Source organism: Puntigrus tetrazona, chromosome 4 (assembly GCF_018831695.1).
Source record: "Puntigrus tetrazona isolate hp1 chromosome 4, ASM1883169v1, whole genome shotgun sequence".
Classification (NCBI taxonomy): domain Eukaryota; kingdom Metazoa; phylum Chordata; class Actinopteri; order Cypriniformes; family Cyprinidae; genus Puntigrus; species Puntigrus tetrazona.
Genome location: NC_056702.1, coordinates 2,709,912 through 2,731,143, shown reverse-complemented (window position 1 = coordinate 2,731,143; position 21,232 = coordinate 2,709,912). Strand labels below are relative to the sequence as shown.

Below are 21,232 nucleotides of genomic sequence, written 5' to 3'. Positions count from 1 at the left end.
TGTTTGTATAACAAATTTGTATATATAATAGAAAAATGTAAGTGTAAATATATAAAGGCATACACAAAATATACGCACAACATACATAATATATAAACACAGCACACATACATATATTACGTGAACAAAAAGTTTTATTTTGGATGTGATTAATCGTCTGACAGCACTAAGATAGCAGGTTTGTTTCTGCTAAAATGCATGAAATGCATGTATGCAATTTCAGATGCTTCAACTGGATAAAAGCACTTTTTAAATGAAAATATACCGATAAAATTAAGCCGTTTTTCCTGATTGACCATCCAACTATTTTTAACAGTAAAATCTGCAGTGAATGTTATTTTGTGTTGACTTTAAAGTAACCGTAAAACCGATATAGCATCTATCCTACGCGCACCAATCACCCCGTAGCTCCAGAAAACTGAAATGTAACCGGTATAATCTTGCCTACCAATGACTGCCGTCCTGACAAACCCGAAAAACAGACATCACACACACTCATATACGGCAAGAGAGAGAGTTCAGGCCTCCGATTAGCCGGATCAAAGCTGCATCTGCTGTGAGGTTGGGTTAGTTCAAGGCCTGCGGGCTCCAAAGCTGTTTATAAACAGTTGTTTCTGGCTGTTGAGCTGGATCACGAACAAATCCACGCTCGGCGAGAGACGGCAGCAACAGGCGAGAGTATCAGACCGAAACACCGACCCATAACCGCACGCGTTAACACCCCTCTGAGTGGAGCTGAGCCTGTGGCGAAAAAAACATTTTCTATTACCAGCAGCTCAATCTGTTCAGCCTAGACGGGATAACGCGGCTGTTTGTGTGTTGCTTGCATGCGGCGAGGACTAATAATCGTCCGCCGTGTATTATATTCATCATTTAAATAAAGATATGCGGTTTGTCTCATTCCACGTGTAATGAATCACTGAAATTATCAATTTAAAAATAAATATGGAGATTATTTTGCCCCAGCAATATGTCACGGAGCTAAAATCATTAAATGTTGTCAGAGGCCATGTTGCAGTTTTATTTAGGAGTTTTAATAGTCATTGAAGCATTAATTATTGATAAGCCCCGCGATTGATTGGCTGACTAGATAATGTAATTGAAAAATGAAAATCATCACAGTAAGTGTCTGGAGTACTGAAATTGACTGGGTGTGTGTGTGTGTGTGTGTGTGTGAGAGAGAGTGTGTATCTTAGGGGATCACCCTATGTAGGATTTCATCATTACTGCCAGACTATAAAAGTAGTGCTGTGATTAAAAAAAGCTGATTGATTTGGCTCTCATTGGAATTAGCCGTCCCTGCTTTGTCTAAGGGCCTTGCCTGAGTGTGTGTCTGTGTGTGTGTGTGTGTGTGTGTGTGTGTGTGTGTGTGTGAGAGAGAGAAAGAGAAGGGATGTGTGTGCGGGGGAAAAGCAGCTGTCTGTGCGTTCTTGTCGTCAAAAGGTGGCCCCACTCCCTCACATTTTATTCTCGCCGCGTCTCTCCAGAACACAGTCTGCTATACTGAAGATATTGTTACCACACACACACACACACACACACAAAATATACCTATTGATTTTACTATCTGCTGCAATGAGTGATCATCCACGTCCAATTCCACAACCAAGATGAGTTCAATATCCATGCGGATGCTGCAACTATATTTCATTAGCATAAACTGGAAAGTATGATCTATATATAAAAGATAACATGTCTTAAGGAAGAGAGGTCAAGCCATTATCTACTTTTACAAAAACCTTTATAGTCTTCAAACAAGGGAATAAAATAATATTTAATAATATTTAAAAATGATAAAAAATGTATTATTATTACATACTTTTAGACTATGTATTTTATAATAACATAATATAATATGTTACATAATATGTCTTTTTATTCATTTAAATAATGAAAATATTACATTAACAGATGTCAGCTGCTGGTTTGTGACCTAAATTAAATATATGATATATATGATAAAGTGAGAAATATATTTTATATTGATTTTTAATAATCAGCAAAATTTTACACACACAAAGACTGTATATAACTAACATATAATAAAATGCCAATATTATATTACGACATACCTTATAAAATATACACAATATAAATTCATCATTCATTACAAATATAATACACATGAGTACTTGTCAAATACCGGTTGCAAAAGAAATTGGGTTTCAGCTCACTAAACTGTAATATTAATACATTTGAATGTATATTTTTGTATATATTATGGCAGGCAATTTTAGCACTGGGTTGTTGGGTTAAAACAACAACCCAAAATCCAAAAACATTTTTTCAAATGAAATTCCGACAACCATAATCTACACACATGCACATTTAACATATATATTCATGTCTTCTATTGAGCACACTATACAATTATATTCCAGATTAACACGGGCAGCAGTTTGTCACACTAACCCATTTTAACATTCCGCCATCATCGTATTCAAAGGACGTAAACGCAACTTTCTCTAACTTCCTGAGCGCCCAGAAAGAGAGCGGCTCTTCGGGAGGGCGGGCGGTACGACGTCTTACATACAAAAGCAGCAAGACGAGGTAGCGTTTCTTTTGTGCTCGGCGCAGAGGGGCTGATGTGTGTTAATCGGAAGCCCTCTTGCCCTGCCTGGGTGTTAATTCAGCAAGCTGTTAAAGAGAGCTGTAGATTAACAGATAAAGGTGCCGTGCGCTGGGGTCAGGCTGATACGGACTCCCAGCCTTCCTCGGCGCTTGTCAGATGCCTGCGTGGATTAACACCCGAGCTTCCCGATCTCTCCCTCCTGTTGTCGCGAGGTCAAAGGTCAACCGTTTAGCCCTATCGGCAGGCCCTCGATGAGAGGCGGGAAGGCAGGCGATCTGCATACAGCCGACGTACGAGTTCATTCGGAACGGGGGCCGGGAAGGGAGAGAGAGGATGCGCGGAGTCTGCCGTAAGGGATTACGGAGCGGACCCAGGCATAAATTCAGAGGATTTTATTTTGTAAATGCTGCAGACGTCTCCGTTAAGACAGAACCGCGAACGCGCGAGAAAAGAGATCACACTTTTCCAGGAACGAAGAGCAAAAAAAAAAAGGAAGGAAAACGTGGGAAAAATGAAATATGTGGAACATGAAACTCTGCAAATTTGACTTATAACAAGCAAAATTACACCCGCTGTCATTTAAATTATGGCTGCCCTCTATAAAGGTGTCTTTTAGGTGCATTAATTGAATTCGGCAGTATTTTCCAATAATAATCTGTAAAGTTCATCCGTCCATCGCTCACAGGATCCCCGCTGTGTGCGCGAGGAGGACGTATCTATTTCAGTGGCTTAATTTATTTTCATGATTCGCTGATAATGACTGCCATGCAGGCTGTACATCAGAATTAACCTTCATTTCACTGAGGTATATTACGATGACAGTCTCCGACACATTTCACCTACACAAAGGGCATTCTCTCTCTCTCTCTCTCTCCGTCTCTCTCACTCTCTCTTCTGGCTTTATAATCATCCTCGGCAGACGAAGATTGTTTGATAGCCGATTAATTTTCATAGGAAATCAAGTGGCCAGCTCTCCCAAAAGGCACACATGCAATGTGCTTACTTCTTTTTTCTTTTCTTTTTTTTTTTTTTTGGCAATTAGGCGTTTTATATAATCCCTTTTTAAATCACATTTTAATTTTTTTTCCAGTATTGTTATTATTATTGCAATTATTAAGAATAAAATCCTCACCCGGCGCTGCCGACGTAACAAAAGTGGTGTAAATTAATCAGGCACATCAAGCACGGGAGCTTTCTAATTTCTATGCAAACCATTAAGTGTCAGATATGAATTTCACCATTTGCTATGGTCTCAGTCAAAGGATTTCATTAGGGGGCTGACGTCACGTTTGAGGCGAGAGCTGGATCATTCCTGTCCTATTTTCTCCCTCATGAGCTCTTTGTTCTTCTAGCCTTTGTAGGATCTTTGCGCTAAAAAGGACTATGCAAATTACAATAATAGATTTCGCTAAGCGCCACGGCAATAGCATGATAGCCTATTTAGGAGAAAACCAAAGCAATATTCAATTTATGGTATTAACCCAGACGCATGCAAAGGTTGCCAAAAAAGTGATTAAGAAATTATAAAATTGGTCCAAACCGCTCGCAGTCTCTCCGCTTCTCTGTGTCTCTCCTCCCTCCTTCCCTCCCTCCCTTCGTTCATTCGTTCGTCCGCACACAATGACATGGCAAACATAATGAGGGTGGACTGGTAATTAGAATGTTCTGGAGAGCTGGAATAGTGAGCTTACCCTGGGCTACCGGCTCTGCTCTGGCGCTGAGAGGTGAAAAGTACCGGCACGCTGGAGTCGAACCAGACCTGCACGGATCACGTGACTGCTGAAAGAGAGAATTATTTCATTCTTCATATTTCTGAAAAAGGATGCTGTTTATAAAAAAAAGTATTAATGGCAATATTAACAAAAGCAATAAGAACAACATTAATAACAATTATTATTATGCTATTCTCCGTATAGATAAAATGATATGCATAAATACATAAAGATAAGGTGCATGTAATACAAATAATACAATTAAAGATTCTTCCTAATTCAGACTTTTACCTGCCATTACAAACTGTAAAATTTACCTCATTTTTGATTTAAGGACATTTTATTTTTTTTTAGCATTTTTGTTTACTATTTTTGCCTTTACAAGTTTATTTTTTAATGTTCTTTCAGTGTGACAAATTATTTTAAATACATACAATATATATATATATATATATTATATATATATATGTATATATATATATATATATATATATATATATATATATATATATATATATATATATATATAGTACATTTAATATAGTTTCATATGGAATATAGCACATCAAACAGCAGGATGTCCATCTTCATGTCATTTCATTTTATTACTTATATATAAACATTAGCCAGATTCAAACCTGCATATGCCAACTGAGCACCACAGTTATGAGGGCACATCTATCCCCACAGCTTCGACAATGAAAGGCTAAATGAAGCGCTCTTTTTTTCCCCCAGCCCTGCAGGTAGAGCCGCGAGCCGATCCGTCCCTCTAGCGCATCTCCACCACGAGCCTACAAATAAATATAATCAATCCCACATTTACATACAAATAGGCTTCTTAGCCCTCTTCATACCGATCTGACGTCCGTCCACGCGGGAGCAAATATATTCACTCTACACGCCAATTTCATATTTATCATCCGATGGCTTATTGATTGTTTCTTTTTTTTTTTTCCAGGGCTTCTTCTTCAAAGAAATTTTCCTCTTCATTTTATTAGTGGATATTGAGGGGCATGTTTAGCAGATACGCCACGTGTGTTTCATCATTTCCTGGCGGGCGAGATTATGACTATTGACATTGTCACTTCTCTCGGCACTTATCGTTGCTTACTGGTAGCTATCAGTGCATCGGCGTGCCACTTAAAGGCCGTAAACCGAAGGAGAGCGTGCACGCGTCTAATATGCCTCATTCGCTTTGTGTCAAACTGACAGCCCACCAGGCTCAAATAGATGTCAATCCCACACCGCAGGACAAATATCCACCGCGGCAAGCGTGACCGACGCAGTATGTTAACACAGCGGCCCGATACACAGATACACGCTAAGCGAGAGCTCCATTACAGGCTGGCGCTTTTAAACGCCCGCTTGACACGCATAATAACTTACGTAAGGTATCACTTCCTGCGACGGCGACGATACAAAGTCACGCCAAGGCAAAGTGTCGCGGTGAAAAATGCAACTTCCTCCCCCGTCGTAATTAAAGTGTCAGAATGCGGCTGGGCTCGCAGACAATAACCCTGCTAGGTTTAATTTGAATAGGCAATCTCTGCTTTGGCTATGCATTAAGAGAAACATCTGAGATATTGCTCTATTAACTGTTTCACTCACCCAGCGCTGGCCTTTTAATTAGAGTTTAATAGCAGTTATTAACTCATTACAGGGCATAGGGGGAGCATTCGTAGCTACTGTGACCTCTAGCAAAGTTGACACTTCAATGGTAGAATATTTCCCGAAAATTCATTCATTTAATTGTGACCTATGCAAATGCGGAGTTCGTCATTACAACCCAGCTGCAATAATTAACTAGAGTGCCTCAAATTAAAATATAAATGGAGGGATTGTGTGTCAGCCATGGCGTGAAAAAAAGAAAGGAAAAATGAGATTTCATTTGTTTGAATTGTTTTAAATGAACCCGGCACTGTTGGCAAAAGTCGCATACTTTGTTTTGTAAATGGGAGAGGTATCAGAATATCTAAGACGATATATGATGCTCGGCGTGAAACTCCAGCATGCTTCTCGCTCCACACACACACACACACACACACACACACACACACACACACACACACAAACAAACTCTCACCCTCGTTTCACACGTACCAACGTGGAGTTTCAACACGTGCCGTATCACATGTCGGCACTCGGGGATCCTGTGAACAAACTTATTACGACTTGTTTTTCACGTTTAATTTGTTTGCTCGAAGACACTAAGTGGTTTATCAACACGTCTGCGTCACCTGACACCATCGCTGTCATGTGACACAACAAAACAACAGACGCGCTTGCAGTCGAATGCAAACACAGCAGGAATATTCCGGGATAGTGATCACTCCAAGATCATGCTGAACTAAAGGTTAAAGGTCAAACAGACTGCAACTTCAGGCACTTTTAAGGGTGATCAGTGATCAAAACATATATAAATATAATTTTAGAACAGTAGTATTGTAGGGAACACAAACAAACAAATATATAAATAATATAATATTTTAAAAGTATACAAACATTTTACAAACCATACAAAGTTATAAAATATTTACATAAAGTACATATAATATTTATATATATATATATATATATATATATATATATATATATATATATATATATATATTTATATAGCTTTAATAAATCTATATTAGTGTTGTTAAAACAACAATAAATAAAACTTTATTTATTAATCCATCAACCTAATAATTAAAGATAATAATTAATAACAATGTTTGGAACCCAGTGGATTAAAGCATCACTATCAGTTATAACCAAAATAAAGAAAGATATAAATACATTTGAATTGCTAAAGAACCACTAAATCCATCCATATCCATACCTGCTTATTAAGCAAGAAAAAGACTTGCTATAAGTTTTACGATACACATCAGATCGAAAGTGGCCACAGCTGAGATTTCAGTCTTCCCGTCCTCGCCGGAAGCACACACACATGCGCACACACACCTGCCAGATTTTCATTTATAATGCCCTCTTAAAATCGCCTGAAGGAAAAGTTTGATTCATACAGGGGGGGAAAAAAAAAAAAACACCTCACAAATTAACAAAACTGTCACTCAGGAATTACAGCGGGCTGAACACTGCAAAATGCATTCTTTGAAGTCCTCATTTCAGCAAAATTACATGAAAAAAACTTTATATCTAATTAAAATGATAACTGTATTCTCATTTTTCAAACTCTCCATATCCTGAGGGCCAATTGGGATGAGTGGGTTTTTTCCTGGCGTTTTTTTTTCACCGCTTCACCGCTGCGGCATGCTGAACTGCTCCTACAGCAGGATCACATCATTACCATCTCCCCAGCTGAGTCGCCAGCAACCATTATCATGCAGCATTATTAATCTTCTTGTCTTATCAACTTGCAAATCACAAACCATTGAGCCTTATGGCGTGGTTTTGGGTCCACGGTTATTCATTTTGTAGGTCTACCTAGCCTCCAAGTCCTCTTAATCACCTGACGATTGTCAGTCTCTTCCTTTTGCCCTGCCCCCGGTGGCCTCAAAAAAAAAAAAAAAAAAAAAAACACACACACACACACACACACACAAAAAAAGTCTTTTAGCCCCTCTCTCTTTATTTCTCCCTCTTACGTATTTTTTTTTTTCTGAGGGACCCTGCTTTTGAAGCGACTAGACAGTGAAGAGGATAAATTTCATTAATAGAGGAGAATTAACATCCCACTGCCACGAGATGACCTCTTTTCCTGACACGTATGTCTAAGTCATTCTTGTCATTTTTTGTTCGCCATTAACATTCTTGGACGAAACTGCCGCCGACATATAGGACTGACAGAGAGAGATGGAAAAAGAAAAGGACAGAGAGAGAAAAGAGAAGTTACTTTTAAAGCTAAAATCACTGACCCTCAATTTTTCCACTATGGAATCAGTTAGCTTTTCTTAGTGCTGAAATATTTATCATATTGAAATAGAGAAATGTGTGCCTGTGTATGCATTTAGATGGAGTTTCCTTAAAAACTATGCCTGAATTTATCCTCTTTTCAATCGTTAAAATGCTTTGTGGAAGATGCTGGATGAGAGGAAGAAACTCGGAGGGATGCACGAGAGACACAAATTAACCGATTTCTTTGATATTTGGATACCTCTTCAAGTACAAAATTCATCTCAATTCTAGTTTCTGAGCACTTCATTTCATCTTTGAAGTCACGCGGTGTTCAAGTGGACACTTGCGTTCTCACTTGCACACAAAGGCACAGCTGAACGCACGCGTCCACACGCTGAGATTTCAACTTTTTTCTTTGGATACAGGGCGAAATGTGTTAACGGTGCAATGCGCGGAGCAGATAATAATTTCCATGCTTCTCAAATCAATTCTGTAAGCTTCATCTAACTCCTATCAAACCTTTGCGTGAAATCCCAGCCCAGTTACACCTCCGGAGCACTTATAAATAATGAAAACTCGTTTGAGAAGAAAAAGACTGCTTAAGGACAAAATGTTGATTATAAAAGTGTCTTTTATCCTCCTGTTCCCATCTTTCTGAAGATGCAAAGACTCCGGGCAAACAAAGCAGAGCGGAGGAGCCACATTCAACCAAAAATTAATTTTGATGTGAAAAGTGCTGATGTTCGCTGGAAAGATGGACAGGTGGTATTTAGATTCAAGCGGTGAGATTTGAACAGGCCTGACTCTTTGACTGAGGCGTCTTGAGCGTGTATTTGTTCTTGCTCTTACCTTCTAACTAATGCAAGACATCTGATCTGCAAGTCATCATATGCATGCAACTCCAAAGACCGCTGAATCTGGAGTCAGAAGTAAGTTCCCTGCAAAAGCCCTTGGCTGGATGTTTGGATGGATAGTTATTTGGAGTAAGTCTGTGGAAAGAAAGAAAAAAACATCACGTTTTCATGTTTTGTCATGCTATTGTTATGCAGGAGCAATCGGAGGCAAAGTCATTATCGTATCGCACTGTAACTCACTTTACATTTTACTTTTCAGCTTAGATGTACTAGATGTACAGAAGCCTTTGTGCTTCTGATCTGATTTCAGTCTGTCATAGGAAATGCATTCTCAATTCGTTTAAGTATTTGAAGTAAAAAAAGATCCATAAATGTGACCACGGACCACAAAACCTTAGGTATCAATTTTTCAAAATTGAGACATATAAATCATCTGAAAGCTGAATAAATAAGCTTTATGATTTATTTAGGAGCAGACACTACTGACTGAGATACAACGATCTGAAATATCTGGAATCTGAGAGTTCTTAGCAATGCATATAATAAATAATGAGGTTTTGATATATTTACGGTAAGAAATGTACAAAATATATTAATTGAACATGATTGTTACTTAATATTCTAATGATTTTTGGCATAAAAGAAAAATTTACATGTTTGGCTATTGCTACAAATAAATAGAGATTTAGAGTGAAGTAAAACTGGTTTTGTGGTCCAGTGTCACAAATGGTACATTTAAAATGTACACTATTTCTATGCTATACTTATATTATTAATAGAACTATATTAGCAATTATTAGTAATTAGTAATAGTTAAGAAACTGTGTTTTTTTTTCACAAAGGAATCCCAATCACAAGAAACAGCATATTAATCCAATTTCTTGGTCGCTTGTACAGCTAAGATGCACAGTGAGGAAAAGTTTTAAGAAATGCTTTGATGTGTAAATCCCGACAAAAGTGTTTTCAAAAACAATCTGTGTCTTAGGTTTTAGGTTTTAGATCATAATAACCCTGAACAGAAGAAAAGAGGCATGGAGCATGAAAGAGCGCCTGTGTCCTTTAGCGACCCCTCAGTCTAAAATTGAGACAAACACGGCACCTAAACACACTCGTGGGCGTACTGCTAGTTTTCTTTAAACGCTTGTGGCTGTCAAGTTTTCCACATGCATAAATACCAGGATAAAAACAGTCGAGAATGACACGGGCTCCATGGTTTAGAGCCGGCAGGAGCAGAAACCCGCTCCTCTCCTCCGGTGAGGATTTTCTCAAGGCCCCTGGCAGGTCAAGCGACAAATTGCAGCCTGAGGTGATGGAAGGTTCTCGGCCAGCACAGGAGAGCTATCAGTGGCCGTCTCTCAGAGGATCAGCCCCTAGATCAGGCCACGATCCTGGGGGGAGTTTGAAAGCAAGCGCACTCAAGAGTTTCACAACTCTATACTAATCCTTAAAAGACTGTAGTTAGCGTTCTCAGGCCGGACTTTGGGGTTGCCGACCGGTTGATCGGGATGGGGATTGGAGGTGGGGGGCAGGACGAGGCCCCCCAAGCCCAAAGGCTGCTCTAGGGTGGGTGCCTGGGGCTATTGCTTGCAAATCAGCACATTTTCCCCAATCAAAGCTCAGGGAGGAGGCCCACTGAGCTCCTTAAGAGAGTGAATTATTCACAGGCAAAAAGGTCGCCACAAACTAACTCCTCTGAAATGAACCGAACCCGCTCTTTCTTGGGCCCGCTTCTCGAAAAGTACATTTCAATCTTTAATGGTTTGAGAGAAGAGGAAAGAGTGGAAAAAAGAAGCATGGAAAAAAAACTGCAAATGGAGAGAGTAAGAGCGAGATGCGATCAAAGTGATTTTCAAATTTGCAGATTTATGCACTTCGAAATATTAATGATAGATTTATTAAGAGCGGACCTCGGCTACACCCTCGCTGGCTGGGTAATTAAGTTTGCTCTTCACCTTGATGGTGAAATCCACAGTAAGTGAACTTTTGATGATGTAAACTAGTTTAAAACTGCTTCTGATCACCCACATCCCCCTAAAAAGAGTGCAAAAATGAAAAGGCGGAAATTAAATGTGTTCTTTCAAATTACATTAGTGGTCCTCACTAAAGTTTAAAAGACGATGTGACTAAAACTGCTTCAAGTCCACTGGAGATGAAGAACGTGCATTTATACTCTGCTAAAATATTAAATGTAATAATTGATGTGGTTTAGTGGTAAATTCGCAACACCATTGAGCATGTTTTCATCTGTCAGAAAGGTCAAAAAAGAAAATATAATAATTGATTTAATGACATTTTAAAGCTATAATTATAAGATGAAAAGTTGATATTGAGAGATACCAAGTCTTAATTATGCAAGTGGCCTGATTCATAAAATTACTAAAATGTTATAATGATATCTTATCTCATAATTTACTAAATTATGATTTCAATTTCCGTCATAACTTCAATCATTTTGACTTTGCCATACTTATGTTTCTTTGTTACAGTTACGATTCTTTCATAATTATGATTATTTGTCATAAATATGCGCCACAGTTTGTACTTTTTTGACACATTTTTGTGCAAATTTAAACTTCTTATAATTATGACATTTTCAGCTGAACTTGAACATATTTTTTGACACTTCCGTTGCACTGCTTTTCTTAGGTGGCAAAAAAGGGCTTTGATAATATCAAGACCCAAATTCCCCACAATGCTGCTTAAGAAAAGCGTTCGACAAGCAAAAGTGTGCAAGCTAAATGTTTCTTTGATGGCGTCTCAGGTGAGTTTGCGTCAGTGTTTGAATAATTAACCGTGTTTGAGTGTCCCGGGCTAGCGGAGAGGCCCGTGGAGAGGTTCCCGTCGGTGGGGACGTGGTTCCGCAGAGCTGGACTGGCGGCACTTGTTTTCCCGTTTGTTGAGGCAGTGCCAGTCTGCCCTCCGTCTTAATGAGCGTGCCCGCGCACCTGTGTGAGGAACAGAGGGGTTAATCCCGCGCGGTGAGCGTCGAGCTGACAGCGGTAAGGTGGAGGAGAGATACAGGAGGCTGCCGTTCCCTCGGGTTTCTACCGCAGCACGCTAGAATGAGTTGTTTCAGTCACCGCTGGATACCTGACAAGCGGGCCTTCATGAATTACAAAATGAAGATTGATAATCCCTTGTCTGTTTCCTCTGTGTGTGCACAAAGAAACACGCACAGTAAGAGAAAACCGAAGAGTGATGCAAAAATCACTGTCATTTGCAACACAAGCTGTTCTCTGGTGGGGGGGGGGGATTTTCTTGAATGTCCTTAAAGAAATTTCCAGGTTCAAGTAACTGTACTCTAACAACAACATTCATAGCACAGTATTGATCATCGTAGTAAATAAACTATCTCTAAGCAAGCATGGAAACTGCAGTTAGGCTAGAGGTAACCTTTAAAACATTAAAGTATCTAGTATAGCAGAGTCCACTAAAGGAGGTAGAGCTTTTTTTACATTTTGCCCTAGAAACTTTGGAATAGCCTTCCTGATAACGTTTGGGGTCTGGTCACACTCTGTCTGTTTAAATCTAGATTGAAGACACATCTCTTTAGCCAAGCATTCACACAATGCATATCATATTTGTACTGCAGTTATATCTGATTAAACGCACGCCATTATTCTTTAGCTTGGGTTGAACAAATGGTTTTTGCTTAGATAGGACAGCAGCTATGCTAATTATGTCTGTATTTGTTTCTCTGTTTCTGCCAAAGGAATTATACAAGCTACAGTCTAGATCCAACAATTAAATGATCTGAGGTGACCCAACACCTGAGATGATGCCAAGCCCTCAGACAACATACAGAATTACCAGATTTAAATATATTAAGTTTCTACAAAATAAATAACTTAACTTAATTTCCTGTAAAGCTGCTTTGCAATGATTTGTATCATAAAAAAGTGCTATATAAAGTTAAATTGAATTATAACAGCAATAAGAGCTTTCATTAAGAGCTACCGTTGTCTGAGACTTAAAAAATTATCTCTAACATTTATTCAATGCTCTCAATAGTTTGACTTGCACTGAATCAGGATCTTTAACTAATGAAAGTAACATGTCAACTAGTCGACTCGTCCCAGGTGTGAGTAAAATAAGCTGAACGCACTATTTTTCTTGAAGTCTCATGCAGCGGTCAACTATCAACTGCAGTGAGGTAAAAATTCAAAACACAGGCTTTGACGAGAGTGATGGACCAGTGGCTAAAATTGCTAAGGAGTGGAAGAAGATGTTTCTCTGCTGGTGTCAGCAGAAGTTTGCGATGCGTGGAGGAAGGCAGAGAAGCAGAGGAAGATGCACTTGCAGATGCAGTCACAGCGAGACCGCAGGAAAAAAAAACATGTGGCACTGTTTGGGAAAGCTTGTTACGCTCCAACAGAAAACTCTTGACTTTCTTTCTCTCTCACACACTCACACGGACTGTCAGACAAGGGTTTTTTTGCTCTTCTACCAGAGCCTACACTATATTCTCATATTAACATTTCATTTACAGTGTCGTTGCACCACATTTCTGTGAAATATCATTCCGGTTATTGGGTTTGTGTTCAAGGCAATGCATGGAAATTCATTTTACAGCGACACAAAAACCGGTAACGGAGCTGCAAATGAAAGCGGCAGGGAAAACAGATAATAAATAAATAAGTGGATACAAAACAAGACACCGCAAAGTCACAGCACGACGCGAAATAAAAACCCTGGAACGCATCCATATCAATTTCACCCCTCCAGCCTACCGAGAGAATTCCGAGGGAGATAAATAAAGAACATTTAACTGCTCTCCTTTCTCGCGTTGCCTCTGGCCGTGTTAAATTCGGGGCACTTTGGAGGAAGAGATTGATGCTTTCCTATCTGATGCGTTACAAATGTCTGGAGGGATCCCGCTGTCCTGACTCTTTAAAAACCTGCACATCAGCATAACCGAAGCGGCCACACACACGCACGCCCGGGAAGTTTATTGACTTGTGAAATCGCATTCAGGACAGCCTTTTATTTTTCCCAGACTATAACCTTGCCTTCTAGGTTGCTTACTCAACAGAGCTGATTATGAGGAGCCGTTATTCTCCCGTTGAAAGGTCAGTGTGGTACGACACGCTTCCGTTTTAATATCAGCTCTTCATTATGAGCCTGCAAGCTTATTAACAAATTGGCGTCAAACGCAGGGTACTATATAGGTTTTTTTTTTTTTTTTTTTTTTGGTGCAGAGGGGGAGGGTTTGTTCATCGATGTGTCTGGGTTGTTGGTGGGTATCTGGGGTGCAGACAACAACCCCCATGCTTTATCGGCCGGAACAAGACAACATGCTACATCTCTCTCCTTGTCACGGCCAACGGCAAATTGGCATCGCTACGTCGAGATGGTCAGCCCTGAAAGCAAATGACCGCAAGAACAGGAGAAGGAAGAACGCAAGTGGAAAGAAAAGGGAGCGCTTTACATATAGACACACAAGGATGACTTCAGGGCCTGTCAGAGTGAAAAAGTCAAATAGAGCTGAGTGATAGTTTTCTCCGTCAGCCGGCCAAAATGCCAGATAGCATGTAAATCATGATCGGCTGACCGTTTCCCCGGCTACTTGTCAGTTTCCTGTCGGCCGTCTCCGCTGCATGGTCTGGACAATTGTCTTCGACTTAGAGAGAGCCTGAGATTGATGTTTATTCAAAGCGTCTCGCTTCAATGGCCGGCCAACATATTTCAGCAACGGAACCATCAAAACGGACACCTCATCATTAGTCCACCTATTCTGGTTTAATATGCTCGAGGAGGAGAGAGCGGAAGAGCTTGAGAGATTGTATCATTTATCTAACCCATATTTAAAGGGTTGTCGGGGAAGTTTAGTGAGCTCGGGTTCAGGGAACTAATGGCTCAGGATGTCTTAATATCCCTTTTAAGTGTTAGCATTCACCACATTGGATTTTCACATGATCGTTTTTAATGTGCCATAAAAAGCAATCGCTCAGACCGTATGTGGCCGGTGGAGGAGCATCAACAGCGGGGCATCCGCTGCAAAGACTATTATGAAACAATGACGACTCCAACAATGCATAAAATGTCCAGCACTGGAAAAAAAACCCCCACTATGGTTGGACACTGAAAGTCAGATTAAACAATGCCTGTTATGGGCTAGTGGTTTGGATTAAAATTAACACTCGCCAAGTCCTAAATGTGACTATGGGCTTTGGTGACAATTGGTCAGTAACTTTACTGGCCACTAAAATGCACTAAAATGTAATAAATACATGTGAATATATATATACACACACACACACACACACACACAAACACACATTTATTTGTAAATAATTAATAATTATCAGACACAATTCTACTGGCAGGTAAATTCTGGAAAAAAGATATATATATTTTTTTTCCTTATTCTACCTATAAAGTCTAAATCGTACCATCTGAATGTCAAGTTAAATTCAGTTATTCAGCCTAGTCTCGTTTCCTTCTGCGACAATGGGAATTAACTTCAAACAACATGACCATATCTCACGCGAGATTAGAAATTAAGCAATTTTTTCATTTATTGCTAGCATTGGAGCATGATGTAATGTCTTTACAGTCCTGCCAGAGAGCAATGTAAAAGACATACTCTTTTTGGATGGTGTCCCGTAAAACGTGAATCACCCTTATGCAGAGTAGTGGCTGTGCCTTCATTGACCTGGGAACGTGTATTTACTTAACCCAGTCGTCATGGCCACCCCAGCCTATGTATATTTCCACAGGTGAGTAGTTAAAAACATTGCCGGGCCAAATCCTGTTCACAATGAATTATCCAGACCGTCTCCTTTCCAAACATCCTCTCTGGTATAATCAACCCTCTAATGGAAAATAAAAAGGTCTGACACCAAACGCTTCAAATCTGAAAAAAAGCACAAGTTTAAATAATTTTCAAAAACAGCAGGCCAATAAATTTCCAAGCAGAGGTTAATTTAGTAAGGAGAAACCCTAGCGCAATTACCCTGTCCGATTCCCCCTCTCGGCCCGAGGGCTCCAGTCAAAAATGTCACGGAGGGGAGTTATTTTCTCCTAAAACACAGCTTGGGAAAAAAAAACCCCAGCCTGTCCTAACAAGGCCCCCGCTAATATCACCCCCCCATCATATTAGCTTTTGTCACAGGATATTACCACATCACCCGCATCCCACCGTCACAAATTTCTTAATAATGCACTCAAGAGTAAAAACAGGAAATGTTTTTTTTGCTCTCGTTCTCATTCTGCACCGACGAGGAAGCAATTCCAAGCAAGGCACAATCGGCCGGATGATGTATTCCACTCGGGTGACAGTTTGGGCCAACAGAACTTCATTTTATTTCTAAATGAAGCCTTCCTCGCATAATTGAGCTCCTTTGCGCTAATCAGCCAGGGTCTGCGTCAGGCGCAGGTTCCTAAATCTAACCCGCCCATTACACGTGATGCCGGGTATTCATTCTGACATGATGTGAAATGTTTAGCAGTCACACTCTTGTCTTACTGACACACGGACTGCCCACCCTGTCAGCTGACAGCGCCCTCAAACACACACACACACACACACAGACTGCCATTCTGGAAATGTTTTAATCCTCTTCTCTTCCTGTGCTGGACCGAGCCACTATCAGCGCCATCCCGCACGCCACTAATTATGATCTTAATCTAGTCACATCAGTTAGATCCAAATCAAATTTCCCCAGGCTGCAGCTTCAACCACCCAGGCAGAAAGATGACGAGCTCCCCGTCCTTTAATCAAAGTCTGATTCGAGCTATTTCAATAAGAAATACACCACACACTGAGGCTGTTGGAGAGAGAAAGACAGACGACCCCTTGGTGAAACATAACAACCACCAAACTAACTCAGAAAAACACACCCACGCACATTTTTTTGGCCTCTTGGGTGCAAAAACGTGTTCAATTTGTGGTCAATACGAGCTTGCTATATAAACAAGCAGGCTAACTTTAACGAGATAGAAGCTGCCAAGTTACCTGTACTTTTGAACACACTTAACGTTCTCTGAAGCTTCAGATCTCATCGACCAATAAATAACAGAGCACTCTTGAGAAAAAACTGCAGATATATGAGAGAAAAACTAAAGCTAAATCCACTAAGGCGGCACTAACATCATTTTGTTTATGTTGTCACGCTCACTCGTAGTGCTATGCTAATCTGAAGTGAAATAAACATGTGTCTGCTGATGTTGCCTTTTCATAAAAACATAATCTAGTGTTGGTTGGGGAGAAAAACGCTCATTTGCACTTCAGAGGTGTAACATAACAGGCTTGGCAGGCCTTTGCTTATGTTTCATAGACTCCCCGCCTATCTCTGCTAAACGCTAAAAAACTCGAGTGCGAGGACTCCAAAGCAGCCTATTAGAATTTATAAACAGTTTAACGGCGTGCGCCAAGCATTTAAACAAACATCATGAATATTTCACTATTCATAAGATTTTCCCTCTGATGCTCTAAACGCTGAATCCACAACTAAATGTAACCTGTAACATCTTATTAGCTAATTGATTGTGACGGCTTGCTAAACACACGCAAATGCGATGCGTGTTGCTCCGACCGCAAGAGAAGACGAACGCAGATGATAGTCGGCTCACAGCGCGCTTATTCTTGTACAAAACTTAGGCCTATAGCAGCCAACTCGTATGCATTATTACCACTGTATCTGGCATTGCACCACAGTAACTACACCTACTGTTAGTAAATAAATAGCAAAAAAACATGATTGGTTGGTAATTACCAAAGATAATTAACACAAACAAATGGATTTAATTTTCTCAAAGCATTTATTTTACCACAGCAAAGCACTTATATTGTAGTTTCATGATAGCTTTGCCATTAGTGGAGAAAGAAAATCAAGGTAAAATACAACTATGGCACCATTTCTAAAGGTTTTTCAGCGCTGCTTAACACACTTTGCCTTTTCGATTCCACATTCCATTGTGTTAGTAAGTAAACGCATTACATGGACGAGTGTGATCCTTGCACTTCCCTCTCATGTCTTTTGCAGTGTCTCGCTCATGGTACTGCATTCTAACAAGCAGTGCTTGAGATAAGTTCAACAAAAAAGAAAAAAAGAACCTTGTAGACCTTGTGTTGTCTCCCCATTCCCCATTCGTTGTCTGCTTCTGCACATTTTCATCTTATCAAATTATAACAAATATGATGCAGTTACTTGACAAGAACTTGCTTTTCAGGCCCACTTGACCTTGTCACCAGACCAGACACGTAGCAGTGTATTCTCTCTTGCTGCAAAAAAGGTAAAGAGATGAGAGCATGGCTTTGCAGTTACTTCCCTGTGTGTTGTTAGAGGCATAAAAACAAAATAAAGAGAGAGATATTTTTCTTGAGAGCATAACACAGACAGACTGGGAGAGATGCATCACTGTAGTGAATTTCACAAATCTTGACCTTTGATCTTTGTACTCAAATTCACAACTGTATCGCTTATGCAATGACAACCTGTCCAGCGGTGACATAAACAATGACATAAACAAGCGACCTACTACAATCGACTTATAAGTTAAAAAGAACATGATGTGTTTACAGAACAAAAATAGGTCCTAATGTAATCCACCTACTCTTCCTCTTTGCAGCTGTAATCTTATGACGGACTTTCTCTGCAGCAGCTGCTGTGGTAACAGTAGGTTGAGCCGCTGTATGCTGCTGCAGCAGAAAGCACTGATTGAATCAGAATGCCTACACGGGGGCTTTGTCAAGCATCTGCACCCGCCAGCTCCCGGGGGGACGCCTCCGACCGCATCCTCCACCTGCCCGGCATGACACTCGTCTGTGTGGGCCCTCGGTTCCTCTCCGGAGGGGGCCTGCGCCCCTCTGCTTGGAGAGAGAAGGGGGTGGAGAGAAGGCCAGACACCCTCGCAGGTACGCTTCTCCCACCGTAACATTATGATAATGCTGTAATCGCGGCAGACAAGCAAATCACAAAGCAGGTAATTTCCTATCTGCCGCGCAAGGCTGATGTAAATGCCGGTGTCTCGCACCATGGGGGAAAGGCACGTATGGCGCTGTCTTGTTGAGATAATAGGCGGCAACTATCTATTTTTATACCCTGTGAAATCCCAAATCTCGCCAAAACAGAGCCCCTTATGCACGTTCCCGGCGCATTTGGCCCCAATCAGTTCGTATTAAAATGTTCAAAACCGGCATTTGTCTGGTCACAAGAGAGATGGCTTTTTCGTGTTGTATATGCAACACGCATCAACATTTCCTCCCACAACAGTCTGGTGTACCTAAAGATGATCAAGGGAGTCTGCGCACAGTCTTTTCTTTCCAAAACATACACACCATATCCACAACCTGCCTGGCACCCATCTCTGTCAGTTCGGATGCCGGGCTGAGCTCTTGTTATTTCAGTCTTTGTGTTGTGCAGCGGTGTGTTTACAGCACACAGGCCTTGTTTCCTCTCTCAGAGCACTGCGAACTGATGAATAAGTAACAGTGTGTCTCCATGTGGCCGGCGCTCTCTTCATCCCTGCGAGTTCCACGAGCTCCCCTGGCAGAAGAAGACGCTCCACAGAGGCTGCCGGCTTTCCGGAATGCTCTCTGAGGGTCTGGGGACAAACATGCAGCAGAGAGAGAGGGAAAAACAGCTCTTTATCCCAGACTTCAGTAGGAATATGTAGAGACGGAGGAGGGGGTGGAAGTGCTACACTCTAGCAGGAAAGGGAATGCATTATGGAAGTGTCAACTCTCCTGAGGAGACACTCCAGCGCCGGAGGAGGAACTTATTAACCCTTAGCCTGCTAATTAAACAGCTCCAACACTGAGTCAAATGCCATTTCATTTCCTTTAACTGCGAAGAGGGAACTGTAAATACTAACAGTGTTTTTTCGTTCGTGCTGGGGAGGGGGAGTAAACGCATCTTTGGCTCGCAAAATAATCACAGAAGGAGTTGTCTGCAGAAGCAGATGCCAGCCGTGGTTTTGTGCCATTCGGAATTGAATGTCTTCTAAAATTCGAAATTCTAAAATTTGAATTGTGGTAGCAAAAAAAAGTGAAGAAGTTTGAAGTACAAAAGCAAAACTTTGAATGTCGGTTCGATAAAAAGTTGTTTGAAAGTTTTGAGAAAGCATGATTCAATCCAATTCAGCTTCCTAAGTATTGTGGCAAATTCAATTCACATTCTAACTCAGGAATTGAAAAGAAGCCAGTTCTTCAATTGCGAGTTTTGAACAACCCTGCCGCAAGCGTATTCTCCACAGAGCGTGACGTCTTGCAAGAGGGTGTTTACTAATCGCATTGATGCGCAAAATCTTAAAAGGCGCCTTAAATCTTTAAAACAAGAGCACATAGAGAGCCGTGACTCGCTAATGGCGTGTAATGCCTTTTGTTGTCGAAATGAGAGCAATTCATATCGCCGCTAAAAACAATGCATCAATTAAGCAATTAGCCGCGAACAAACTGGGCAGCTATCCAAGCCACCCAATAAGGCACTGTGCCAAGGGGCTTGTACCATTCATTACGAACATCACAGAGCAGAGGGTTGCCTTTCATTCACAGAGTGGAGGCATTTGTCTGCCAACGAGGAGATGTTTTGTTCCACCAGATGTGCTTTTAACAGGGGCCACATGGTCGGTCAAGGCTTGGAACTATGGGGGGGACACTGTGGCCTCTTCACTGAATCAGATTAATTAAGTCATCAAAGCAGCCCAGTGGCAGTCGGGCTTAATTGTGGTAATTGAGGTTAATAAGGAGCTATTATGCATTGATCACAAGCTTTGTCTCATTGAAGCTGCAAATTGTGCTTGGTTAAACACCCAGAGAGTGGAACGGCAAGCCCCGGTTCTGTGTCGCTTTTTCATTTCTTCCCACCCAGGAACCCATGCGATCTTAAGGAATGGGGACAAATTCACGGCATGCGAGCGCCGCGTGGCCGTTCCTTCGCTGAGCTATTACAATAATGCGCCCGCAGCTTAGCTGAAGGTCAGTTTTATATTTGAACAAATTGCTCAATGGAAGCTGACCGGCACTCAGTTCTGCTGTAGTTTGAGGTCTTATTAACAACAATCTAGATGGTGGCTTTTATCCGCCTGATATTTGGATCGGACTGAATCCTAACCTTTCCACTGCAGGCCACATCATTAATTAACACCCACCGAGAACACTCCTAAACCCTTTCCCTCTCGTTCCACATTAGTTTATTAGGAAGTCATCACTCTGGGTGAATTTAAACACGTCCTTCTCTAACACTTGACCGTCTTCCTTAAACAAATGTCTCCGACCTTACGACAGGAAATCAAAGTGACGTGGC

The 21,232-nt window shown here is 40.9% G+C and overlaps 2 long non-coding RNA genes across 3 annotated transcripts in view; both read right to left on the bottom strand.

The window, feature by feature from the left end:
* The window catches only part of LOC122343412, a 60,856-nt gene extending 56,514 nt beyond the window's left edge, over window positions 1-4,342 (bottom strand). Inside the window, exon 1 of the long non-coding RNA XR_006250772.1 lies at window positions 4,264-4,342. This is a non-coding gene — a long non-coding RNA (uncharacterized LOC122343412). The remainder of the gene's footprint in view (window positions 1-4,263) is intronic.
* A 7,440-nt stretch (window positions 4,343-11,782) lies between these two features.
* The window catches only part of LOC122342395, a 32,938-nt gene continuing 23,488 nt past the window's right edge, over window positions 11,783-21,232 (bottom strand). For both annotated transcript variants that reach the window (XR_006250552.1, XR_006250553.1), the window contains exon 6: window positions 11,783-11,929. This is a non-coding gene — a long non-coding RNA (uncharacterized LOC122342395). The remainder of the gene's footprint in view (window positions 11,930-21,232) is intronic.